The following is a 26,489-nucleotide window of genomic DNA, read 5'->3' as shown; positions in this document are numbered from 1 at the left end:
ACGGTTCCCAGTCATTCCTTTTCCGCTCTAGATTTTACAGCTCATCATATTCGGCTATTCAGTGTCGGCGCTATTATCTTCCTCGGCGAATTCCTCCGGATCCGGTTGTGCATCCTGTGTGACACCCAACGTCTGGTGCATCATTCGCTCGAGGCTGTCGGCAATGTCTGCAGTTTCCGATAAATGCCATATCCTTCGCAACGACATCTCTGGCATCGACTTCCACACGGCGCAACAGCTCACGCATAAGTGGGTGGCGAAGTTGATTTCGAAGGTCTTGCGCAGGTTGAGGTAGTACTGACGTTACGGATTATCAGTCTTCTAGTGAGCGTTGGCCAAAGCAAGACTTTCCATATTACCAGCCAAACCGAACATGAACGCAACCAGGGCACATACGGAGTTGGAAAGACGTCCCGAGACCAGAGCACTTTAGCAGAGCCTCGAATTCGGCCTTCAATTCATCGAAACGGGCCTTGGATTCTTCCGATTCGTTCAAGACGAAACCTTCCTTGGCAATGTTTTGGAATTTCTTGCCATCGAACTCGGGCAGAGCAGAGATAGAGTATTCATCAACGGCTTCGTGTTCCAGATAGAGGACTTCGTAGCCACGCGATAGCAGACGTTCGCCAAATGGAGTCTTCTCGATTTCAGTACGGCTAGCACCAGCAATGAAATAGATGTGTGAAATAGAATCGTAGCAGCTTAGCCAGACGCGAACGGTTGCTTGGGTCTTCCATGATTCCGAGCTTGATGTTGGTGGAGAATTTCTTCCACAACTTTTCGTACGTCCACCGCCTTTTGGGTGACCTTGATCAGCTTGTGCTGCTGGTGATATGTTCAGCGGCAGATCATCGGAATCAACAACAACAACGAATGAAGTTCAGATAGTTTGGCATCATGTCGTCGGTAATGAACACCCGTCCGACGTACAGTTTCATGTTGTCCGATTTGGTTCCATATTTGTTGAAACTCTCCGATGGCTGCACCTTTGGGATGAACAGCAACGATTTGAAGGTCACTTCATCTTCGGCGATGAAGTGAGTGTGTGTCCATGGCTACGAAGTTGTAGAACTCGGTTTACTCATCATCCGTCACATCATTAGGTTTGCGTGTCCAAATTGCTTTGCTATCGTTCATAACCTCCCAGTCCCAAACGGTCTTCTTGGTCATCTTGGTCTTGGGTTTTTCCTCTTCGGATTCTTCTTCATCCTTTCCGTCTTCTTCCTCGGTTTGCTCCTCGTCCTTATTCTCGGGTTTCTCAGTGACGTCTTCCTCAACTGGGACTTCCTCTTCGACCTCTTTGATGAACTGCCAGATGCATCGAAATTTGCAAACCACGCTGCAGAGTATTTCCACGCGGATCTTCTACGATGCTGAAGCTAGCCACATCCGAACTCCCAGATGTACTGCTTGCCGTCGTTGAGCTTGGAGATCACCACAACACGATCAGTAACCAAGAAGAATTTTCCTGAAGTTCATTGATCTATCCAGAAGTTCTTAAATTTTCCTTAAGTTTTCGAAACTTATGGTCATGTAACATCCCTTAAAACCTCTAAGGGAGCATCACTTCAGGTAAGTCCGGAGAAGTTCAGGGAAGTTTAGAAAGCATCCATTAAGTATAGGAAAAACGTGACGATAGTGGAGAGGGGGAGGGGGGGGGGTTGATTTCCCTACATTTATCGTGACGTACTTAATGGATGCTTTCTAAACTTCCCTGAACTTCTCCGGACTTACCTGAAGTTTTCGTTCCTCCATGAAAATGTTCCCTAAATTATCCAGAAGTTCTCAGAAGTCCTTAACGTGTCAAAATTTTTCCTGGTATCGATGGAATTCCCCTCAAAACGGCGAAGTTTTTTAAACATTCCTGAGATTATTGGAATTATCTATTTCTTGCACGTTCCAGTAATTAAGTAAACAAACTGCTATGAAGAGCTCTGATCATCCTTCAAATACTCTGAATATTCCAAAAAATAAAGAAAGTGCCTAAAATTCTAAAAACTTATATGAAGCTATCAGGACATCTCTGAATATCTGATAGCTTTGCTGAAGCTTTTGGAAATTCCCTGAGTTTCTAGTTACGTTAATTGAGCTGCACTGAGGTTCTCTGATTTTCTCTGATGTTTTTGAAGCTACCCGGAAGTTCGTGAAGTTTTCATAAAGTTCCTGAAGATTATCTCTGAAAACTTCTGGACTTCTGTTATGTTTCCAAGATATGTTTTCTAAATTTCTCAGAAGTTCTCTGGTCTTAAGTTTTTCGATTTTTTTTTTAAATTCAGGGAGCTATGGTGAATTTATAAAAAAATATCCATTACAGATCTTTCAACTTCCCCAAAAGTCTGAACTTTCCTGAATTTATTGGGACTGCCCTTAAGATCTCTGAGCTTGTCTGATGATTTCAATAACTAGCTTTCCTGAGGTTCTTAGAATTTCTTTAAAATGTCCACAAGTTCTTTAGACTTCAATTATTTTTTCTTGCCTGAAGATCTTAGAACTTCTTAAAAGCGCCTGCAGTTTCCATGAACCTGCTGCAACCACCTTGAAGTTCTCATAACTTCCCTGAAGTGCCCAACATTTTCATAGAAGTTCTTAGATTTTACGTTGTTATCCCGCAGTGTGAAATTTTTCAGAAATCCTAAGTATTTCCTTTCATTCCTCGGAACTTCTTTAAAGTTCCTAAAAATATGACTTACTGCTGGGTGGTGGACGGAATTCTCCCACTAAGCGGAGCTACTGCTGTATCTCCATATACTAATTATTTAGAAGGGTGGACGGCAAAGTTGATCAGAAGGTCAAGGACTGCTGGGTGGTGAACAGATCAATTACGGTATTCTCCCACTAAACGACGCTAGGGAGCATGCAAATATACTGTACTGCTGTATCTCCAGACCTTGATTATTTAGAAGGAAGATGATCAGAAGGTCAAGGACTGCTAGGTGGTGAACAGATCAATTGGGAATTATGCCACTAGGTGACGCTAGGGACTATGTAAATGTGATTAACCGTAGATTCTATTAAATACGGTTTTCTTCTAAAAACACATTAAGTCAAGTTCTGCATATTTGGGATCCCTATAAAAAGCCATTTTAAATAGAATTAAATTCATGGCTTATGCATGGCTTATGCCACACCTTTTATGATTATTTGGAAAATATATAGCAATATAATGATGGTTATGGCTACCAACAAATAATAAGGCAAACAAATAGGGAGGCTTGAGTATTAGATGCAATACCTATATCATGTCGTGGGACATTGTAGGACATCCAAACTATTTTGGAATCTAAGTCATCGGGATCATTTGACACAACAGTGGAAAATATGGCTTTCACGCTTGTGGAAACTACCCAACGGTATTCATAGGGACATGAAATATCGTAGGAAGGCTTTCTACATGTTCATTGGATGCCGTAGGACAGAGGGTGCTCAGTAGATTACATATGGCGGGCTTTACAGCTAGTTTCTACGTCTAGTGCGGGCCACACTCCTTGTTGTTGTGAGGAGGTGGCAACAATGGCCAAGCGACTTTCCACAAAATTAATTGCATCAATAACAAACTAATTTTTTTGGATCTTGAAACAATATTTTAGTTCATCAAATGTTCTGGTTTCCAAAATCGAGTTAATATTTTGAAGTTTGAGATCTCGAATGATTTCGAAAGTTTCATTAAGACTTAAGACCTTTTCCAACCTACCGAATCATGAAAATTATCCGAAGGCTGCTATGCTGAACGCCATTGAGCTGAATGGGTAACAAGGTCGAATGTAAGAGAGTGAAAGATTGTAGTAAAACAATTATTCTAGAATGCAAAGTTAAGATCTGAGCTTGAAACAACATGAGATCTTGAACTTGGATGACCTGTTAGTATTATTCAAAGGTTATTCCGAAGAGATCTCCTATGAAATTCTGAAAAGTATTCTTGAGGAATTCCATGGAGACTAGATAAATTCTTTGGATAATTTAAAGGTAGCTACCGGTTGAATTCCGTGGTAATTCTGAAGGGAATTCCAAGAATCTTTGAGAATAACTCAAAGAGAATTCAGAGGATAGGTCCCAAAAACATCCAAAACTCTACAACTCCAAGCAAAGAGTTCGAAGGCAATGCTGACAAAAATTTTAAAGGAATTCTGTCAAACATTCCAATCGAATTGTGATAAGAAATCGAAAGGAATCTGAGAATTTTGGGAAAATTTTAAGGAAATTTCAAAATAAAGTATAACAACATTTTATGGAAAATTCGAGAGGAAATTTAAAAAAAAATATTAGAAATATGAAAATCATTCTAAGAATGGAAAAGAAAAAAGTTCTGATGAGAATTCCAAGGAAATCCTGACAAAATATCCAATGGCATTCTGAAACAACTTCCAAAGGATAAGAGATCCAAGGGAATCTCAATCTGATAATAGTTGCAAAGGAATTCTAAGGCAAATTCTAATAGAAGGATAATTTCTTACAAATAGAATCGGAAAACTTGTGTGTTATGGGCAATCATTCACATTTTTGCAAAAATTCGGTCATTTTGTATGTTTTTTTTCTTTTTTTTCTAAATGGCGTCTGAAAATGTCACAGACGCCATTTTGCAAAAAATACAAGATCCAAAATGACCGAGATTTTGCCAAAATGTCAATGATTGCCCATAACACACAATTATGCAAAGTTTCATGCGAATTGGAGAAGGTCGAGTATATTATATTATTTTTTATTCTATTTGGCCTGGTTAATAGTTAGAAGGAGAATATCAAAGAACTTCGGGAAACATTCCAAGGATACTTTTGAAAAGAAGCTGATGGAAATGATTAAAAATATCAAAGAAAATTTGAAAGAGAATTTCAATAGAATACTTATTACTTCACTATTATTATATTACAAAACACATTCAGCATCTTTGAAATGTCTGGTCAGTCTACGAGTATATATATATAAATGTCGAAGGACAAATGGTCGAAGGACAAAAGGTGGAATGGAAAAAAAAAACGTCGAATGGACAAAAGGTCAAATTGAACTTAGACAAAAGATCGAATGGAAAAAAGTTTAAATTGAACTGAGAGGGTCGAAATATTAAAAAAAAATTATTTCGCTTAGAGCTTAAAAGATCTTAAATAAAAATACTATGCAAATGTTCCCAAAGAACTGCTCATGATTTAAAGAAGGAATATATTCTAGAGACACGTACAGTAGCTTTTTGTTACCATAATTTTCCAATTAACTGCTCATGATTTAAAGATGGAAAAATATTTGAGAGTTAGCCACCCATTTTATTCTTCAACAATTTGACCAGTTTATCCATTACAACCTTTCGTACATTCGACCGTTTGTCCATTCGACCTTTTGGCCCTTAGACCTTTTATCCATTTCGAAATTTTGTCTCTTCGAACTCTAAGTTCAATTCAACCTTTTCTCCATTCTAAATTTTGTTCCTTTGATCTTTTGTCCTTCGACCTTTTTTCGATATTTCGTCCTACAACCATTCCACAAACTGAAAGCAATCCGCGGGCCGCACAAACACTTTCGACGTGCCGTTGGATGAACACCACTGGTAGGATATCTAAACTATTCTAGAGTTCTGCTCAACCAGTTCTACAAGCTCTTTAAAAAGGCTTCCCTGGCAATAGGTGACTGTTTGAGTTCACAAAGCCTCTAAATATCGAATATTAGGAAAAATGAAGATAATTGAATATTCCAGAACATCCAAACTTTTCTCAGGGCTCGAGTGGAAAATCAAGAAGTACCGACCAAGCCCTAAAGAAGGTCCCACAACAATAATTCAACAGTTGATATCTGGGATCTTCTCGTTTAATTCTGATGGCATTAAATGTTCGTAGGTTATTTTTAAGAAGCATTTAATAATTATGGGGTTAGAACTTACTGCATCTTTCAATTCATCTGGAGAAAATAGGCCTCCAGGAATATGTAAAAACATTAATGAATGCCAGATTCTGTTCACAAATTCAAGTCACATTAAAATTCCATCCACAAATGTGTTTTCTCGTTCATCAGAGACCGAACCGAACCTCCTAATTGAACATCAATAAAAGTGATACGATGAGCGATAGCCAAGGCATTAATGCTAGCCAGCTGACCACTCTATAGGACCGCAGCGATCAGCCCCCAACGAACGACGACGGGATGGCAAATTGAATCGAAGCTATTGTGATCATCCATCGGTGCGGTGCGCTCGTTAACGTTCCATGACATCCCATCACCCCAGTATCATCGGCCAACAGCGGAGATACATTATCGATAGGGAAAATTGCTGTATTGTGGCCTTCGTCATGGCACTTCCTGTGCCGAGTGCACCGAGCAGAAGAGGATACATTTCGAACCACGCCAATCAAAGTCACAGCGGAGATTGAGAAGCGACGAACCCTTTTCCTTTATCGAATAATTGAAAGCAGCATCGTCGTCGTCGGAGAGGAGGGTTCCCGTCTTTCTCTTCCGGCTGCGTCGATGATGATGCGACGACGGCGCGGCGGTGGCAGTCTACTTGAAAGTCAGTGGGTTAGTTAGGTGGACAGTTTTTCTGCCCGTCATCTAACCGGGTTTATTTGTCGTAGTTGTAGAGTGTTTGGTTTGTCTGCTGGCTCGTTACACGATGTTACGTGAGTATGGATTTTAACGCTGGTGGGTTACCGGTGCAGCACTTTTGATCGGTTGCATAGCATTGCCTTTACACGAAGGTATCGTTCGTACGTCTACAAATGGGTCGCCGAGTGTCTGGTCGGTGACTGGAGAATGTTAGCTGAGTTGTTGACATATATTTTTTTTAAAGAAATGAGTCGAAATGATCGTCTTACGGTTGTGCAATAATATCGCCTCTATTCGTACGATTTTATATTGGACCAGTGATATTACGTGATAATGATTGCAATTAACAATAATTGCAGTACATATCCAAGATACATTTGAGCCTTACTGCATCTGTCAAATTACATGTATTTGCATCAATTGATTAGTATTAAATGACTTAGCGGAACAAATGCTAACACCCTCGGGTGACCTTTCCGTTTTGATGGCTTTATTAGATTGTAGGTAAGCACAGCTGGAAGGCACGGGGCTCACTAGCAGTTAATCGTACATGGTTGCAATCCTGTTGGCGAAGAACGTTGAGCAACCACCGCACGACTGAAGGCACCGCACGCGACCAAGCTGAAACTACTGAGGTAGCTACCAACAACGGTGCAACAGCTGCAGCAGGAATTGATGCAAAACGAAACCTACAAGAGCCATGGATCGGGCACGCGTCCATGCAGTTGAAGGTGGGGGAAAAGTGAGCGTGCTCTCTGAAGGACGCCCAGTGTCTGGTTGATGCTGGTTGTGGTGGGTTTGTTTTTCTTCTATTTGTACCATTTGGGATAGTTGCTGCAAGATCGCAGCAAAGTGGTTGGTCCTGTTTGTTGGGCAAAAGCTGCCCGCAGGGGGTGCTATTTGCAGTGCTTAAATGCTACTTTGAGTGGTAAATTTCTTTGTTCAGGTCATGAATTATGATTTACAGGAAACGCTTTTTTTTTCGTCACTGATATGCAAATATGCAAAATCAGTGCTGTTGACGTAAAATTTGAGCTAAGCAGTCGTAATTTATTTCATATGGTGCCACATATACAAGCTTAAAATGGCGCCAACGTAATCAAAATCGTGGCGCCCAGAAACATTCGATCATTTATTTTGGTACATTTTTCCATTACCAAAAGCAGTGTTGACAAAATCATCAATCAAATGATATTTTTCCGCTCTCATATGCTCTCAATATCACGCGTGATATTGGGACAACATATCATGCTTGCTATTGATTTTACAAGCTCCTTTGATATTGCGAGACTATTCACAACATGTCAAAATGGAGCTGAGAGTTGACTCGACACAAAAATGATTCCGTTGCACATCGTTTCGATATCAGACACGAAGCTACTGCTGCTAGTATTGACGGCTGTTTCGGGTCGCGTTCGGATGTAAAGCAAAAATCTTGAAACACAAACTCACCACGGTTTGGTGGTGGCTGGTGGGTTTGGTTAGCTTGATATGCGTAGATACGTACGCTTGTAATATCATCAGCACCTTAAACTTGATAACTTAAAAAAAATATAGGGGAAATGCAGGTAATGTCGGCCTAAGTGTCCCTAATTTGGGTCCATACATACATTCAGCAATCGACTAAATTTTCAATAGCAACCAAAAATATCCATTAGTAACATCCCAATAACGCGTTCATCTAGATAACATTGATAAATAGCAGATTTTTAGCGATGGGCTCAATCTTAGATCAATAGGCCAACATTAGAGACATTTCCCCTATAACTCAAAAACGAAAAAAAAACATCACTGATTTTTGTACATGTTGTGTAAAAAAGCCTACATTTCCAAGGAAAAATATTAAAACATATCGCGGCCTCTGTCTACAAACTATGAAAACCATAAAAAAAAACAAATACAATTCAAGGTTTTCAACGACAAACCAAAATTTGTAATATCATCATATTTTTCCTAAATATTATTTTCAATTGCCTTTCATTTGATATTTTAATTTCTAAAATCGGCCAAGTGGTTCAAAAGTTACGGTTTGTTGGACCATTCTAACGTGGAAATGGTCACCCTAATGACAACATAAAAAATACGGGTCTAATGTTTTGCTATAAGGATCAAAACTACAAATATTTACGAAATTCTGAGAACCACTATATCGTTTTGCTATGGAATAGCTGAAGTATCCGTAATTTTATTGAAGTTAATTGAATTGCCTTTAATTTTCCATAAAAATAGTTTCACGCCAAATGACGAATCGGAAAAACTTGGCCTTCGATTTGCTTGGCACTTTGCATAGTTGTGTGCTTTTTTTTAAACTTTATTATTGACCTTTTTAGCCAGTTGACTAGTTCATATCATCTTGCATAATTGTTTGTCATGGGCAATGATTCACATTTTTGCTTAAATTTGGCCATTTTAAATCGTGTAAAATTTTCAAAATACCACTTTTGAAATTAAAAAAAAAAAATTGTGGCATCGAAATGGCACTTCTGATCGAAATGAAGTCTGAGAAAAGTTGTAGAGGAAAAATATGCAATAAAATGGTTTCAGTAATTTTAAGTAAAAATTAATAAGAAAAAATTGTTAAAACTTAAAAATCTCAAAATGTCCTTGCCCGATTTTTGATTAAAAAAAGCTCTTAAAAATGAAAAATTATGGACACTTATACATTCGCAAAAATCTTAGAACAATAACTTTTGGTCAAATGTTTGATCTTTTTGTTCAATCGTATTTTCTAGTAACTTATTCTTAGATAGCAATGTTTGAGAAATTTTAAATAATTTTCTGAGATAAAAAATGCACAAAATAGCCTCCAAACAAAAGTAGAATTTTTTACCAAAATTTCTTGTTCTACAATTTTTTTTCAGTTGGACAACATTCCAAAAGTTTGCATTTTTCAAAAGCCTGTCTTTAAATAAAATTAAAAAATCGGACCTGCACACTTTGGGATATTTGGGTTCTAGTTCTTTATTTTTTTTATTTTTTCTTAATAATGAAATAAATAAAATAAGAAATAAATGGATTTATTTTTTTTTCAGGAAAACATTATTTTTTATCCTTGAAGAAGGTTAAATGCATAACCGAAACCATCGGATATTGAAGCAATAAACGTTTTTGCCGTTTTTTAGACTGCCTAAACCGAAAACCATTCGTAAAATTTTTCAACAACTTTGTCTCAGACGTCATTTCTATCAGAAGTGCCACAATTTTGTGAAAAATTCCAAAAGCGCCATTTTGAAAGTTTTACTAGATCCAAAATGACCAATTTTTTTTTGCGAAAATTTGCATCATTGCCCAAATCAAACCATTATGCAAAGTTTCATGCAAATCGAAGAAGGTCGAATTTTTTAAACTTCTCTGTGTTCGGATCATTCAAGGAATTCCAGGAATATACCATAATTCTACGGAACTTTTTGTAAGTTCCTACACATTTCCTTAATTTAATGGGACTGATTTGAAGCTATCAGATCGTCTTCGATGTACTTGGGACTTCGTTTAATCTCATGAAGTTATCTGAAAGTTTCTGAATTTCTTTGAAGATCTTTAGAATTTCATGAAGATACCACATTTTTTTTAAATAATGGATCTGTCTTGAAGTTCTCTAATAAACTTAGTTAAATTTTCACTAATTTTTGATGAACTTGAAATTGCCATGATCATCTAAAACTCTTAAAATGCACTCACCTTTTCCTGATGTTAATTAATTAGACAAAATTGAATCGCATATTGAGCTTCATTGGATTCTTAGATGATTTTGAGCTTCACTGGTTTAGTTTTGTGTGAAAATGGAAAATTAAAAAAAAAAAAATCAATTCAGACATGAAAAAGTTTTTGTTAGAAAAACTTTTTTTTCCTTAAAAGTGCCCATCTCGCGATGTATGGACGGTTGGTAGTAAACGCAATTACCTATCTTGAGACAAATTTTCATCCAAATCAATTATGGCCTTTTTTTTAAATCGACTTCAAATTTTAAAAATCGAGTTTTTTTTCTATGCAGGCCTCTAATGGAATTTTTTCAGTATTTTTTTTCGAAAGCTTGGACAATTTGCTCATAGTCATTCATACTACACATTTTTGTAGGAATGGTCATTTTTCCATAATATTTTTTTGAAAAAAATCTGCAGAAAAAGTTTGACCCTTCTCAAATGTTAGTCTAGATAAATTTTGGAAAAACTGAGTATGCAAAAGTGCTTATTTAGTCATAGTCTACACATCCAGAAAATTTCATTGAAATCTGAGAGGGTGCTGCCAGCTTCGATTCGATTTGGCGCGAAATGCGTCTAATATAACTTGCTTTGCGCTCTAGAATTTTTTCTGGAGCTTTGCCTGAATTTTTTTAAACTTCTGTAAACTTTCTGTAATTCCCTTGACATCATTTGATCTGCCCTTTGGTTTTCTGATTTGTCCTGATCAGAGAAGCTTCCATGAATTCCAACAATTCTACAATATCTTGGAGCTGCTCTGAAATAAATCGAACTCTTCTAAACACTTTTAAACTTTCCAGAAATTTGCTGGACTTCTGTGAAGGTCCCGAAATATTTCTGAAGTTTTCATAAGTTTTATTAAGCTCTATATGCTTTCTTTAAATACTTGGCTTATCTTAAGGGTTCTCGTATTTTTCTTCTTCTAAAGAACATGTCTTATTCTTTCTTCTTCTTCGCATTTCAAGCTTATTGCATATCGCATATTAGCTTATTAACATTAGCTCTCAACTTAGTGTTCTAGATGCACTTCCACAGTTATTAATTGAGAGCTTTCGATGCCTGTGCCATTTTTGCATTGGAATAATTGTGTGGCAAGTCCAATCATACTTCTATGCCCAGGGAAGTCGAGAAATTTTTCAACCCGAAAAATTCCTAGACCGGACCGGGAATCGAACCCAGCCACCTCCAGCATGGTCTTGTTTTGTAGCTGCGCCTGTACCGACTGAGCTAAGGGAGGCCATGTAGCTGTCCTGAATTGATCTAACCTCACGCTTATAGATTTACAAACTCCTCGGAAAGTATGGACTTTCCTGCAGCTACGGAAACTGCCCTTAAGATTTCTGGAATTCATCAAAGACTTCTGGATCTAGCTTTTCTACGTTAAGGTCCCTGAATATTCCTGAAATTCCAAGAACTTCATAAGACTTCCTGCAGCCAGGCATGGAAAATCATTTACATTCATATCATGCAATCATTTACATGCGTTTGCCTCTAACTTTTTTCATCAACAGCATTCCGCAAAATGATGTATAGAGGTTTAGTAGGTTTTGTTATTAACTACAACTTTTGCCCATAACTCAAATCTGTATCTCTCATGCATCACGAATTAGAGCGGGCAGAACTTGTTACTGTTTTTCAGTACATTGATACAATACATTCACTGAAAAACAGTAGTGGCTTCTGTTCGCTCTGGTTCGTCATACATAAGAGATATGGATTTGAGTTGTTAACAAAAGTTGTAGCTAATAACAAAACCTACAAAAGCTCCATACACTATTTTGCGGAATTCTGTTGATGAAAAAAGTAAGGGGCAAATGAATGTAAATGAATGCAAATGATTTTCCATGCCTGCCTGCAGCTTTTTGAAGCTAAGCCATGGCCCACTTAGTTATGGAACCAAGGGGTGGTCACTCTTCACACTTATTTTGCGCCAACTTTTTTCTCAGTGTGCCTCACGTTTTCCGCAGCAGCGCCGAGAATGTCGGCCATCAACAGACTGAATTTGTTTGCTTGTATAATGGTATGTATGGCAACCCGGTTAATTTGACAGTTCATGCAGTGGAATCCTATCCCAGACCAGATCCTAAACATCCTAACCAAGATGGTGTTCCAGAGGCACTCAGCTAGATAAGCAGATACAGGACAACCTGGTCAAATCGGAGGATCCCCTTAAGAACGTGATCGAGTTCCTCCGCCCGCTGGACAATGAGCACGGCAAAGACATCATCGAAACGTATCTCATGGCATCCGAAATCTACAACCGCTGTAACGTGCTCATGCTATCGATACCAATCACCCGACTGGGACAACATGGATGCACGGTTCGAGGTGGTCAAGATCATATACCAACTGGATGCCTAGAAACGTGACGAAGCGGTTAAGTTGAGCATGCGACGAAAATGTTCCTGCTGCTTTAGCGATGAGCAGGTGGAATACATTCACAAAGCGCTGCCAAATACGACTCCCGATTCGGTTGTGTTCGCTGATGATGCTACTCTCACCACTACCCAGTCGTTGTCGCTGGCGTCTTCAGCGACCGCCACTACCAGTACCACCGGAACAGTCATCGAAAGCCACCATCCCGCAAAAGAAAACTAGCCTAGTGGTGTAGTGGTAAGCGTGCTTACCTCTTACTCCAGCAGGCCTGAGTTCTATCCCAGACGTCGCCGCCGGGATGTTCTGAGGCATAACATCTCTGATCACGAATTCCTTCGGAAGGGAAGTAAAGCCATTGGTCCCCGGTTCATGAGTTGATAAGTCCAGGTGTGGGAGTTGCCTCCCTGACGTCGGTATCATTGGTGCTCAGCAGTGTTGGCAAAATATCAAAAAATCAAATCTCACCAACGCCCAAGATCACGCTTGATTTTCGGAGACGAAAATCAACAAGCAAACAACTGCGATTGATTTTGCAAGCTGTGATATCGCAACTCGGAATATCAAGCTAACAAAAATCACCCACTGCAAATCTCACCAAACTGTGGTGAGATTGAGTTTAGGGATTTTTGCTTTACATCCGAATGCAACCGAAACTTCCATAACAACGGCGCCGGTGGTGTAGTGGTAAGCGTGATTACCTCTCAGCCCAGCAGGCCTGGGTTCAATCCCAGTCGGCGCCGCCGGTATGTTCTGAGGCATAACATCTCTGATCACGCCTTCCTTCGGATGGGAAGTAAAGCCGTTGGTCCCCGGTTCATGAGTTGATGGGTCGATAGGTAGGGTCCAGGTGTGGGAGCTGCCTTCCTGGCACGTCGGTAGCATTGGTGCTCAGCACGGAAAACAAGATCGACGGAAAAAACAAACCATAGGAAAAAAAAAAGAAACTTCCATAACGGCTTGCAGCAGTCCCTTCGCGTCTGCCATCGGTGAAGATTAAAAAGAGATAGCAAACTATGCTTTCTTTTTCTAAGAACACGATGTGCAATGGAAACATTTTTGTGTCGAGTCAGCTCTCAGATTGATTTTTGTACGTTGTGAATAGTCTCGCAATATCAAAGGAGCTTGTAAAATCAATATCAAGCATGATATTTTGTTCCAATATCACGCGTGATATTGCGAGCGCATGAGAGCGGAAAAATATCAATTGATTTCTGATTTTGCCAACACTGGTGCTCAGCATGGAAAACAAAATCGACGGAAAACAAACCAAGGAAAAACTTAAACTAGATGATTTCAAATTGATCAAGCCTAAACACAACACAGAGTAAAAGTTAAGGGCACAGTTCCATCCGTTTCTTTTCCATTCTTTCGGAATGGACGGGCATACCATTTAGAGGAGTCACATTTTTTAAATTTAATGTACGAACCTCAATAAAGCATCCCCTCTCCTTATCCATGCTTCAAAACCGAAAGGATAATACCGATATAAATTATAGAGAGTTTTGGACAGGCATTAGTAAATATGTGCGTTGTTGAGGAATCCATGGCGTAAGTTGGCCGGAAATTCAGGGTTGTAGTTACGAAATCGGATTGTGTCAACAACAATGATTAAAATATTGGCATGTGTCCGCAGGTGCAGGTCTAGTACAGAGTTGCCAGTAACTTTAAAAATCATGAACATTACTAACCATGGGTGCCAATTAGTGCTAACGAGAATGCCCAGGTGTGCCCAACTGTATTTTTGGCACTCTGTGCGGAGTGACCACTAGACTGATGCAAATTTTGACATTTTTGCTCCACAGTGCTCAAACGGTTCCAAATCGGGTCCTGATTAGTCTCCCAAAATTTGAACTCATTCGATAAGAAACTGACTTGGCACAAACCATTTGAAGTTTATATGGACATTACTATAGGAAAACCAAATGTTTTGTTCATATCCATCTAACAATTTACCATATCGCTCTGCTTTAAAAAATGATAACTGAGCTCGTAGAAATTTTTCTCAGCTACAACTTTGTCCTTAACCACTTTTCAATATAATGTAAGCATCAAAAGTTATCAATAATTCAAGCCACTAATGTCTTACGATTATGCTCAATCAACTGTTCAGCAGGCAACATTGGTGTTTCTGGCGCTTGGAATAGAGCACAAAAATCATGGCTACTATGTCACACTGCAAGATACAGTGTTGCTCACAAAACAGTTGCTTGATCATGCCATAAGATTATCAATCTCTTAAACAATTAATAACTATTTTATTTGACGTTTGGCTCAACAACTATATTCTGCAAGTTGAAGTTGAGAAAATTTTCCATAAGTATAGCTTTTGAATTTTTGAACAGTGCAATATGGAAAAAGGTAAGAAGACAATGAACAAAAAGTTTTGATTTCCCATAGTAATTTCCATATAAACTTCAAATGGTTTGTGCCAAGTCAGTTTCTTTGCAAATGAGTTCAAATTTTGGGAGACTAATCAGGACCCGATTTGGAACCGTATGAGCACTGTGGAGCGAAAATGTCAAAATTTGCATCAGTCTAGTGACCACCCCCTTGATTGGGACAAACTCTTTGGCTTATTACAGCGCTCCTAGTGGACGTTTTCGGAAGCTTTTGACTTCTATTTGTTGACAACAACAATAACAATAACAGTGTACAGGGCAACCTTGACGACGAATCGGAGGCCTCAAAGTAAACACCGGAGTGGAACTGCCAACCGTCAGCTCAATGGAAAGGTCGTGAGGTCCATCAAAAGTAACCCAGGTATGTCCGATCGAGATTTGAGTAAAAAGTATGATGTCGCCCGTAGTACAGTGCAGCGAATTCGATACCGCGAAGGTTTACAGACATACCGCGCCTGTAGACAACCAAATCGATCACTCAAGTAGATTACCTTAGCTAGAACCCGTGCTAGAAAGCTGTATGACATCCTGCTGACCAAGTTCGATGGGCACACTAAGATTTTTTTACAGGAGTCAGTATTTTTTTACTGGGTTTTTGAATTACTGAAAAAGTCGGTAAAAATTCAAATGACCGTTATCCGTAAGGAATCAATGAAATCGACCAATTTTATTTTTTATCATTAAATGGGGTTAACAGAACTAAGTATGCATAAGTTCAGAACAAATTTTCTCATAAATAAATTTTCCACAGATTTTTAAACTTTTACCGAACAGTTCCGCAATTCAAAAACTCGGTAAAACCGTACTGACTCGATTAGTGTGGGTGCATACTTATGAATGATGAAACCTATGTAAAGACCGACTTCGGACAGCTTCCAGGACCAAAATTTTACAAGGCGAAGGCTCGAGGAGGTGTCCTGGGTGGATTCAAATTTGTTTCTGCGGATAAATTCGCACGCGAATATATGATCTGACAGGGAATTTGCAGCTGCGGCCAGAAGACAAAGGTTTCCGTCACTGAGAAAAGGATGAACTCGGATGTTTACGAAACCGAATGTCTCCAGAAGCGAATGCTGCTCTTCATCCAGTCACATGATGACATTTTGGCCGGATCTTTCGAGTTGTCACTACAGCCAGCCAAAAATGGTTCAATGACAACGTAGTCCAGTCTGTTTAGAAAACCCTGTATCCACCCAATTGTCCCCAGTTGAGGCCCATTGAAAACTACTGGGCAGTTAGGGAGAGGAAACTGAAGGCAAAAGGTACAGTCATCAAAACGGCAGACATTGGTGGGATAAAATCGCATAAACAGTGGATGAGACCGGTTTTGCGCCGCTTGATGGGTCGGAAAAGTTCGAGAATTCCTTCGAAACCGCGACGAATAATTCGCTTCGTTTTTTTTTTCTTTCTTAAAGTATAAGAAATAGGGGAAATGGCTCTAATGTTGGCCTATGGATCTAAGATTGGGCTCATCGCTAAAAATCTGCTATTAATCAATTTTATCTAGATGAACGCGTCATTGGGACGGTCTTTATGGATATTTTTGGTCGCTATTGAAAATTTAGTCGATTGCTGAATTTATGTATGGGCCCAAATTAGGAGCACTTAGGCCGACATTACATCTATTTCCCCTAGTACGCACTTGAGTGAAAACCGTTTTTAAATTTGAAATAACCCAAATGATTTTGCTCCATTACTAAGTGAGCCATGCTTTAATGAAACCGCTTTCATGAAGTTGCCCATATTTTCAAGATGTTTTAAGAACTTCCCTTTATGTTCCCTCAGCTTGTTTATTAAGCTTCACTGGAATTCTTTGCGCTTCCTTTAATTCTCAGAAGGTTAATGGGACTTTACTGATCATCTATAATCTTTCATATTGTTTATTTATTTATTTCATCAACCGATGTAGACTAGTACAGTACTAGTATAAAGTTAAATGCAAACTTGAAATAATTCATTTTCTTTCCATAATTGAGGAACGTTGAAAATTTCCAATATCTTTAACTTGTACTTGAAATACGGAACAGACATTGAGATCTTCGACTTACTCAAATTGTTAATCTTCAACATTTAATGGATGTGATTGTAAAGCTGTTTCTTTAAAACTGATTTTCATGTCTTAAAAATGATTACGTTAATTGTTGTTGTTTTTCCAAAAATGTTGCACAGAAATAGCGGTCGCAGAAAAAAAATCTGAATTTCACTGGTGATGTTAACATCTATGTATGCAAACATTCATTCATGTACATTTCCTTTTCACGTAAACCAGCAACTTGCAAGGAATGTTGCTTAAAAAGATCGATGGTTGCGTACAAGTTATTGAATATCTAATGACATGTCGCATAAATTTATGACATCTATGATGTAAACTTGTATGATATGTGACGCTCGATTTATGTGCATCATAGTAACATAAATTTACACTACTTTTTCGAACTGTGTTCTTATTGTAAACCTCCGTTAACCTTCTGAAAAATTCATGGAATTTATTTTAGCTAAATGAGAAGACACCTTGTATGAAATTATAGTCAGTATTCATTCAAAGAGTGTGTTCCAGAAAAAGTTTTCAATAATTTTATTTCTAACGCCTCACGCTATGTCAGAAGGCACTTTTTTTTGCAATATTCATGTACCTCAGTTTTTTCTTCACAGGATGTTAGTATTGATCCTAACAATCAACTCTGTGATGGTTTGAAAATATTTCATCTTGGGTTTTTTTTGAGAAATGGTGTTTCGAAGTTTACAACGCCGATAACGAAGGCGTATATTGGCCTATTGACGATACAAAACTATTGCGAATTGAACAAATGTAGTTAAATCAGGTTTAAAAGTTGATTGAATTAATCCAAATGGCATTAAAGAGTTCTCTTTGACTCTCAAGCAAGATGCGTATTGATTACGTCGACTTTGCGCAAAATCAATTAATATTTGTTGCTAGAACAACTTCTTGTTTAATGTCTCTTCCCTCATAAGAGTTAAAGAGAAATAAACGAGCAGGATAGTCCAAGACAGCCACGTAATCATAGTAGGCATTGATTTTCTGCCTGTTTCGAGTGTTTTTTTTAATCTCTCGAAGAAAATAGAGAGTTCACTTGTTGTGCTTCAAAAAGCGATTGTAAAAAAAAAAAAAAAAAAAAAAAATCACGCCACTTTAGTAGTGACGTTCGCTTAAAGATTTTTATCAGAGTTCAATAAAAGAGTTAGTAGGTATCTGAAATGTTTGTGTCCCGTACTCAGCTGGTGACGAAGGTGGCATTTACAACCCTGAGGGATAGAAAATTAGTTTGGATTTTTGGAACCCATGACGAAGTTGTTTGAAAATCGTTTAACAGATAATGCCGATAATACAGGAATGAAACTCACATGATATTAGCTGCTCTTGCCCAGTGAGTTTAGGTAGCCTTCACCTTTAACTACTACAGAATTGCTAGAGTTTCATTGCAGTTCCCATATTTGGTCTAAGGAAACTTTCAGGAAGGCTCAGCGACTTTCTAGGAAATTCTGCGAACTATAGGGAACTGTAGTGAATTTTAGAAAAGTTAAAGACGTTCCTCAAAAGAATCAGAGAAGCTTAACAACCTTCAGAGAAGTTCATTGATCTCAGTTCAGGAAAATTCTTCAATCTTTAAAGATGTGCTTCGATCTTCAGAGAAGAAGTTCTATAAACCTCAGGAAAATTCTGCCAACTTCAGGGACGTTTTGTGAGCTTCAGGGAAGTTCAATGTCCTTCTGATAAGTTCTACGACTCACAAGACTCAGAGACGTTCTGAGAACCAGTTATGCGAGGTAGGCGGCGATTGTTCGTATTTGACAGCCATCTCCCTCCACTGCGGACGATTTTGCCTAGATGCAAAGGCCTTTTGATTCGCTGAACACAACATCCCGGCTCCCAAAAAAACAAACTTTTTAATCACTGTCCTAGATTACGGTTGCAAACAATATCCTGATGAATGTGGGCGTCTTAGTGGAATACCTGTATAATGAGAGAGATAAGGATTAGTATTTTCCATTTAATTCCACTACTAGTCGAGTATTAGTACAAGACACTGAAGAAGTCTGCACATTATAGACGAAATACGCGTATCTGTCAAGGATAAGCAAATAAAGTAGTGGAATTAAATGGAAAATACTAATCCTTCTCTCTCTCATTATGCAAACAATATGTTGTGATTCATTAGTTGATCTACAGTGTTGAGATGGCCTGATTACATCTACCAGGAAATCCAATTATGTTGACGATAATTCAAGTAAGTGTTATGGTAATGCCGGTAATGCTGATGACATCAGATTCTTTATTGATTATTGTTTGCGTGTGATGAAATGATGATGATGGAAGATCCTATACTGGCCTCCATAGTCGATGCTGGTTTGCCGATGAAGCTGTTTAACCCATTATTGATGAAAGTAACGGCGTCCTCGTGTATCTTGTTCCAAATACGGCATGGTTAGGAGGATTTGAAGGTGTAAGGATAAGTTTTGGAGTAGGGTCAGGTGGGGCAAAAGTGCCATATGGGGCAAAAGTGCCACCTGCTTGTATCGAAGCCTGAAATACATTTTTGATATTTCTTATTAATGGGATGCTATAAAAAGCCCTTCAGATATACTGCATCAAATTTGGTTATACATTATGATGTAAATATTATCAAAAAATCTAAAAAACTTACACGTTGTCGAAAACTTCAAAATGTTATAAGAAATCGATGACATAAAATAAGCTTTTTCTCATCATTTTTCTAAGAAAATTTAATAATACGATGTAGATTTTACTGTACGGTAATACATTTTGCGACCCTCAATATATAAATACTTATTGTTGCATGTAGATCCTCAAAAAACGTATTTGAAATTCGTCTTCTCCACGGGGGCAAGAGCGCCATACTTGCCTGGGGCAAAAGAGCCATAGTAAACAAGACATATAACCTCAAAAAGTTGTCGCCTCAGAGTGAAGTTTCGAAGTGATGGTGCGTGTCTACAAGCGAAAATCGTTGCGTAAATCGTGGCCGGAACAGAATATGGTTGCGGCCATACGATCCGTGACTAAATATGGGATTTCTGTGCGAAGAGCAGCAGTGGAACACGGTGTCCCTCGCAAAACGCTATCGAAATATGTGCTGCTGGCGTTGGAACCTGGATCGCAACATTTGGGGCGCTTCGAGCAAGTTTTTTCTGTGCAACAGGAACAGGAACTAGTTGAGCATGTTATCAAACTGGAAAGTCGGCTGTACGGAATAAGCTGCCACGATATGCGCAGTCTTGCTTTTCAGCTTGCCGAAAGGAATGGAATAAGTCATCCATTCAACAGGGAAACTGGGCTTGCCGGAACCGATTGGCTACGTGCTTTCCGACGTCGTCACCCTGAACTGACGCTTAGAGTACCCGAAGCAACATCTGCTGCTCGTGCGCAAGGATTTAACCGGGTTGCTGTGGACAAATTTTTTGATCTCCTTGACCACGTTACAAGTTCCGGCAAGTTTGCACCCAGCAGAATCTACAACGTAGACGAAACCTCTGCTTTGACCGTAAGTTGTTTAAATTAATGTATCATTTTTATCAGCAAATTAACAGGCATTCCGGTTTACAGGTTCAAACCAAGAATACAAAAGTTCTAGCGCTTCGGGGACGTCGACAAGTAGGAGGAATAACTTCTGGCGAAAGAGGCATTTTAACAACAGCGTGTATGTGCATGTCAGCAAGTGGCCAATTTATACCACCAATGCTGATTGTTCCAAGAGTTCGGCTCACCGAACAGTTGAAGAAAGGAGCTCCTCCCAGACGATTTTTAGCTGCAATGCGAGTGGATGGATGACGACAGCTGATTTCAATATGTGGTTTAACCATTTCTTAAAGCATAGTCGACCAACGTCTGCTGATCCCGTTCTGCTACTCTTGGATGGCCATGTGTCACATACGAAAAATTTAGCGTTTTTGGATAAAGCTAAACAAAATTATGTGATAGTTATCAGCTTCCCTCCACACTGTAGCCATCGACTCCAGCCGCTGGATGTCAGCTTTATGGCCCCACTGAAAAGTCACTTTTCCAAGTTTATCGAAAAGTATTTGAGAAATAATCCTGGCAATGTTGTAACTGTAAATGAGATAAGCCAACTGCTGGGAACAGCATTTATCCAGACTTGCTCTGCATCCATAGCAGTGAATGGATTTAGAAAGACCGGTATTGTTCCCTTCAACCGCCACGTTTTCGGAGAAGACAGCTTTGCTCCGGCAGATGTCACGGATATTGATCTATCCAGCACAGCACATGAAACAACGGAACAGTCCAACAATAGCACCAATGTTCGAGAAAGCGATGATGAGGATCCTTTCTATGGATTCGGCGAGGAGAGCTTGAAGAAGCCGGATATTCCAAGCTATTTAAAGGATGAAGATAAAGACAAGGAAAACGTTGTAGCTGATCAGGAGAAAAAGGCACCGTTTGCGATAGGGCCATCAATTATACATCCCATACCGAAATCAACAACGAGGAAGGCCTCTAACGCAAAAACACGAAAACGTGAGAAAGCTGCAGAGCTAACATCGAGCCCCTACAGAAAAGCGTTGCACGAGTCTCAAGCCTTTCGAGACATCGGTCAAATAAGGAAGGAAACCAAACGGAAGTCTAAACAAAATCCAAAACGTCGACGTGTAGCTGATATTAAGAACGATACACTTCCGGATCCACTATGCGATGCATGTGGTTCATGTTTCAAATTATCCAACAACGGAGAAGGATGGACGAAATGTGGTCGTTGTGCTTCATGGTTCCACAAGTGTGTTAACCTTGCTTGCCCAACTTGTATTTGATTTATATTGATTGTATACCCTATTGTTATAAATGAACTGTAATTTTTATTACAACGAACAATAAAATTGCACAATGCTTTTTTTAAGGCTTAATTTTTTTTAATACATGTTTAAAGGAGTACTTGACACTGTTGGTTAAATCTTTCACCTTGTTGACTAATTAAAAAGTAGTTTAAGAAGAATATGAACCGTTTGATTGCGAAATTTTGATGATTTTCTTGTTATTGAGTTATATGGCCGTCTTGCCCCATGGGGGTGGCACTTTTGCCCCACACTGTTTTTTAGCCTTTGTTGATAAGGCATATGAAAACAATTAAGAAAAAATATTTAACGTTTACATATTCAGTTTCAGATACAACAGGTTTAAGTAGAGGATGTTTAAGATTCTATGTACATCATTTGTTTAAAAAAAAAAGTTAGATTAACCTATGTTTATTGAAAGATTTTCTTAACGTGGCACACTTGCCCCACCTGACCCTAGCATTGTCCAATTTAGAGAACTATGTGTACTAGTTCTGCCGAAGGGAGATTCGTGGTGACGGTTGTGACGACAACTCTGGCCTAAATTCCCTGGGGACTAGTATTTAGCGAGTGAAGTTGACTCTAAATCATTGACAGTTTGAATCGATGACGGAGGATTGGGCTCCTGATTTTGTTCTCGTCAACACTGGACGGATAACTGAACTGATTCAACCAATAGGATAGTGTAAGTAGGTATAGGAGTACGATATTCATCATGTAGCCGTTACCGCCATTTGACTTATCTTCTCAAACTGATGACGATATAGCAACATCGGGTAGCTTGTAACCAGTTGATTAATTTCAAAGACGTCTTTTAAAGAACCATTTACAAACAAGCAATTTCGCTTGGATACAAAAGGCCTTTTGATTAGCCTGTTTTTTTTTCTGTGGTGACAGAAGCGAGATGAAATTCGCCATCAGTACGAATCACAACATATTCTACTATATTAACTATTAACAACTATATTAATTGAGTAGTAAAATATCCCGATGTAAACCAGGATAAAATACCACGCATCAGTGCAATAGATAATTCATTGGTTTTAGTGCTAACTCGCAACCACCCACAACCACAGCACTGTATGTAAAATTATTGCTTAATTTTCACTAAATTAATAAGATCTATGCCCAGGAGCTTAATTATTAAAGAGACAAATCATGATTTTGCGTATGAATAAAATCCATTGAACAAATAATCAATTTTGGTCAATATGTCCCAACAGAGACTTTGTACCTGGTCTTAACATAATATGTTAAATTAAACACTGCAGTATACAACATATATTATATGTTGTATACTGCAGTGTTTAATTTAACAACGCAGTTGTTAATTGTAGGCATTCGAAGCCTTCGACGAGCCAAGGCTTTCTCTTGGAGGCCCATTCCATTCTCGAAAGTAGTTTTCCTGGACAATTTATTCTCCGGCGATAGTTAGCAGCGTGAGATTTCCTTCTTTCAAGGATAACCATTTGATAGAGATTTTCAGACACAAACACACACACCTGCGACACGCAATCACACCGGCAATCACGTCGGTCGTCGTGCAGGGGCGAGGGCGCAATCGCGAACTACATTCTCTTTTTTTTCTGCCCTGCCATGGTTTCCCGTGGACACGCCCTTGTCTCATTCGCCAAGCAGCGGAAAATTTCCTACAGCTTCAGAGTCTTTCAGAATTTGCAAATCGCCGCCCGGACAGCTGCGCACGGTACACCACCGTTCGAATAGATAATCGTTCCGTAAGAGAATATCTTGGGAAAGAATTGAAATGGTAACAGTAGTTTTAGCAGTTTTTGCGCAACCGTTCAGTGTGATTTTATGTTGCAAGAAAAAGGAAGGCCGCCGGTGTCGCCTTTGGTGACAAGACTCACGGGGGAAAAAAGACATACGAATAGGACTGGCTTGCCTGTTTGTCTTTGGCAGTAGTAGCTAGTTCTGGTCGAGTGGGCGGGTGCCGTTTGAAAAAAGGTGCGCCGGCAGCGGTTCTGTTCTAGATCTGGTCCTGATTGGTATTCATAGCAAAACTTCCAGAGCCGTCAGAATAACATTTGTTTGATATTCCGTCTTGCAGTGTACAGCGGTTTGAAAGTCAATTGTTGTCTGTTGACGGGACTTAAAGTGGAACACGGCACGGTTGTTCGACATTGAATAGATCTCTGGGTATGGTTACTAATTGGATTACTGAGCAGCACTGGGTTGTTTCTTGAGGGTGTACGGTTGTAGGAATTGTGTTTAATGTGGTCTTTTGACCATGGCATCCGGTAATTTTGATCGACGGATATTTTGTTTATTTGAGAATTGTGTAGTTAGTCTAGAAATAGTAGCTCCACGCCTTGATTCCACCTTCGGATGTCGGAATTGTTCTGTATTTAACTAACTTCCTGTATCTCATCAATTTACATGAATGATTTTGCTTATAGCTTAAAGCAAAAAGTATACGATTTTTTTTCCTGAAGTGACGATATCTTAAAGACAGCAACCTTTTATATGCTTAGAATCATGGGATATTCCATGTGGCCGTCTTACCCCGCATGACTGATTGATCTAAAGATCAATATTCACTAAATTTATCGCAGAAATTTTATACAGTTTTGGCTAAATTTTACTTACATTGTCCTACACTGACTGACTCTAAGGAACGTGCTTCTTGAAAAGGGATTTGTTGCAATGATTGTTTTAAAATTTCAAATTGGAAAAAGTATTCGGCCAGAACTCTCGACAAATTTCAACATATTTTGATTAGCGTAAAGGTTAAAACCCATTCATCCTTATGCAATCCGCTATTCTTCCGAGATTCGTGTGAAAGCCGCCTAATCGTTCCATCACGAATTGGAACACGACATATTATTATTTAACGAAACGGTTTACAGTTCAAATGGTAACAATCGGGTCGTAAATCTCGTCGAGCTTTGAATTTTGCAACGTATCTTCTGGTCTGGTGCCAGATGGATGGCATCAAGACAATGCTCTCTATTGATTAATGTCGATCTTCCTTTCAAAGCAGCATCAGCCACGGCATACATAGTGTATGCATCGTGAATGTGTTTCTTCTTGTTACATTTTTCAACTTTACACCGAACTGCCAAAGTAGTTCTTCAAGCTTTCTGCCCCCCTGCACAAACGATGTACTAATGAAAAAGGTGAGCAGCTTCAACAGCACTCTGCCACTCCGTTGCGAAACATTCGGTTGACCATTATTCAGATTAGTTGAGATGCTCCAAAGTGCGATGGTCACGAGCCTAACCAGTTTAACCCCCATCGAACCCACGAGATACTCAGCAGCAGCAGCAGTCTGTGGGGGTCAAATCGGGTGCTTTGTCTAACCATCTTCTACCCCCAAAGCAACATGCGCAAGCAGCTGCAACTACTTCGTCATCGTGATCTATTGGGGCAATATAAGAAACAATCGAATGTTCCAGCTAACTGCCTGCGTCGGCGCAATAGATAGATAGCCTTGCATCTTGAGGCACCCCGTCGTAGAATTGGATTGTTCAACATCGATGCTTTCAACACTTTATGTATAGACGAGAGCGGTGGTGGTGGTCTCGATTTGATTGGATTATAATGGGCTCCAGTTCGGTTTTCCGTTTGGTTGGTGGGAATTTGGCTGTGTTTCGTGAATTTTGCGGAAAAGTAAAAGTCGCCAAAATTAATCATATGCCACGCGCTTAATCAGTCCATAACGAGTCCATGAGCGATCGAAATGGCTATGGATATCGGCATGTTTTTGTCTCCAAGAAACCACCGTAAAGCTCTCAAATAGGTTTGGATGTTATGTATGACTGTTTCGGAGCATTCTCCGGCGATTTGAAACAGTGTAGGCCTTTGACTTTTGGGGCCTCTCTAAGCTGAGTTGGTAACAGTGCAGCTATGAAGCATGATGCGATTTCGTACATTTGCCTCGTAAAGCAGGAAGGGGTAGGAGGCACTTCCAATAGATTTGCCCGTTGATGGTACCCGACGTGATGTACGGCTGGCTCATATTGCCGCACCCACAGATGGCCTGCCAAACCCTGAACGTTTTGGCGAATTTGTCCACCCTCTTCTTCCTTACCTCCTTAGGAACGGCCAACCGTGATGTGGCTCCGTAAAACTCCTGCCCCGGCAACTGCGTTGGGTCCGCCTTGATGTAAGTCTCGTCGTCCATCACGACGCATCTCGGTTTCGTCAGCCGCACCCTGTACAGTTTCCTGGCGTAGGGTTTGTCCGCCGTATTTTGTTTGTCGTTCCGGTTCGGTGCCTTCCGGACCTTGTAGACGTAGATGCTGGCACGTTTCATCGTTGTTAGGACAAACCAGATGAAAACATCCGCCTACGTATCGCCGCTGAATCGTGTGGGTCTCCTTGAATGACTTCACCACCCGGGAAATCGTTGAATGATGGATTCCTTGATGGTTTCCGATCCATCTGTGGGACGCAGTCGCATTTTTTGGCGGATCTGCTCTTGCTTCGATGCCATCTCGATAACCACTTGACAGATTGTGATGAAATTCTGCCAGTGTAGACAATACACTCTTAGCAAGTTTCAGTCAAAATTTCATCAAAAGTCTTTATGTGAAGACCATCTTAAAATCTGACAGTTTCCCATCCAGAATGTATTTTGACGATAGTGTAGGTTATAGCTCGGAAGACATATGCAGATTATTTGCAGATTTCTTTCGAGAATTGTTTACAA

The 26,489-nt window shown here is 39.4% G+C and overlaps 1 protein-coding gene and 1 pseudogene across 3 annotated transcripts in view; both read right to left on the bottom strand.

Moving 5' to 3' along the window:
• Window positions 1–26,489, bottom strand: part of LOC135704624 (probable serine/threonine-protein kinase kinX) — a 220,760-nt gene that overhangs the window by 75,438 nt on the left and 118,833 nt on the right. The window lies entirely within an intron of this gene.
• On the bottom strand, window positions 55–26,093 carry LOC135704597 (endoplasmin-like; annotated as a pseudogene).

This window comes from Ochlerotatus camptorhynchus, unplaced genomic scaffold (assembly GCF_037179485.1).
Source record: "Ochlerotatus camptorhynchus isolate MF236.1 unplaced genomic scaffold, CSIRO-AGI_Acam_v1.1 ptg000244l, whole genome shotgun sequence".
Lineage (NCBI taxonomy): Eukaryota > Metazoa > Arthropoda > Insecta > Diptera > Culicidae > Ochlerotatus > Ochlerotatus camptorhynchus.
This window is presented reverse-complemented; position numbering and strand designations above follow the sequence as displayed.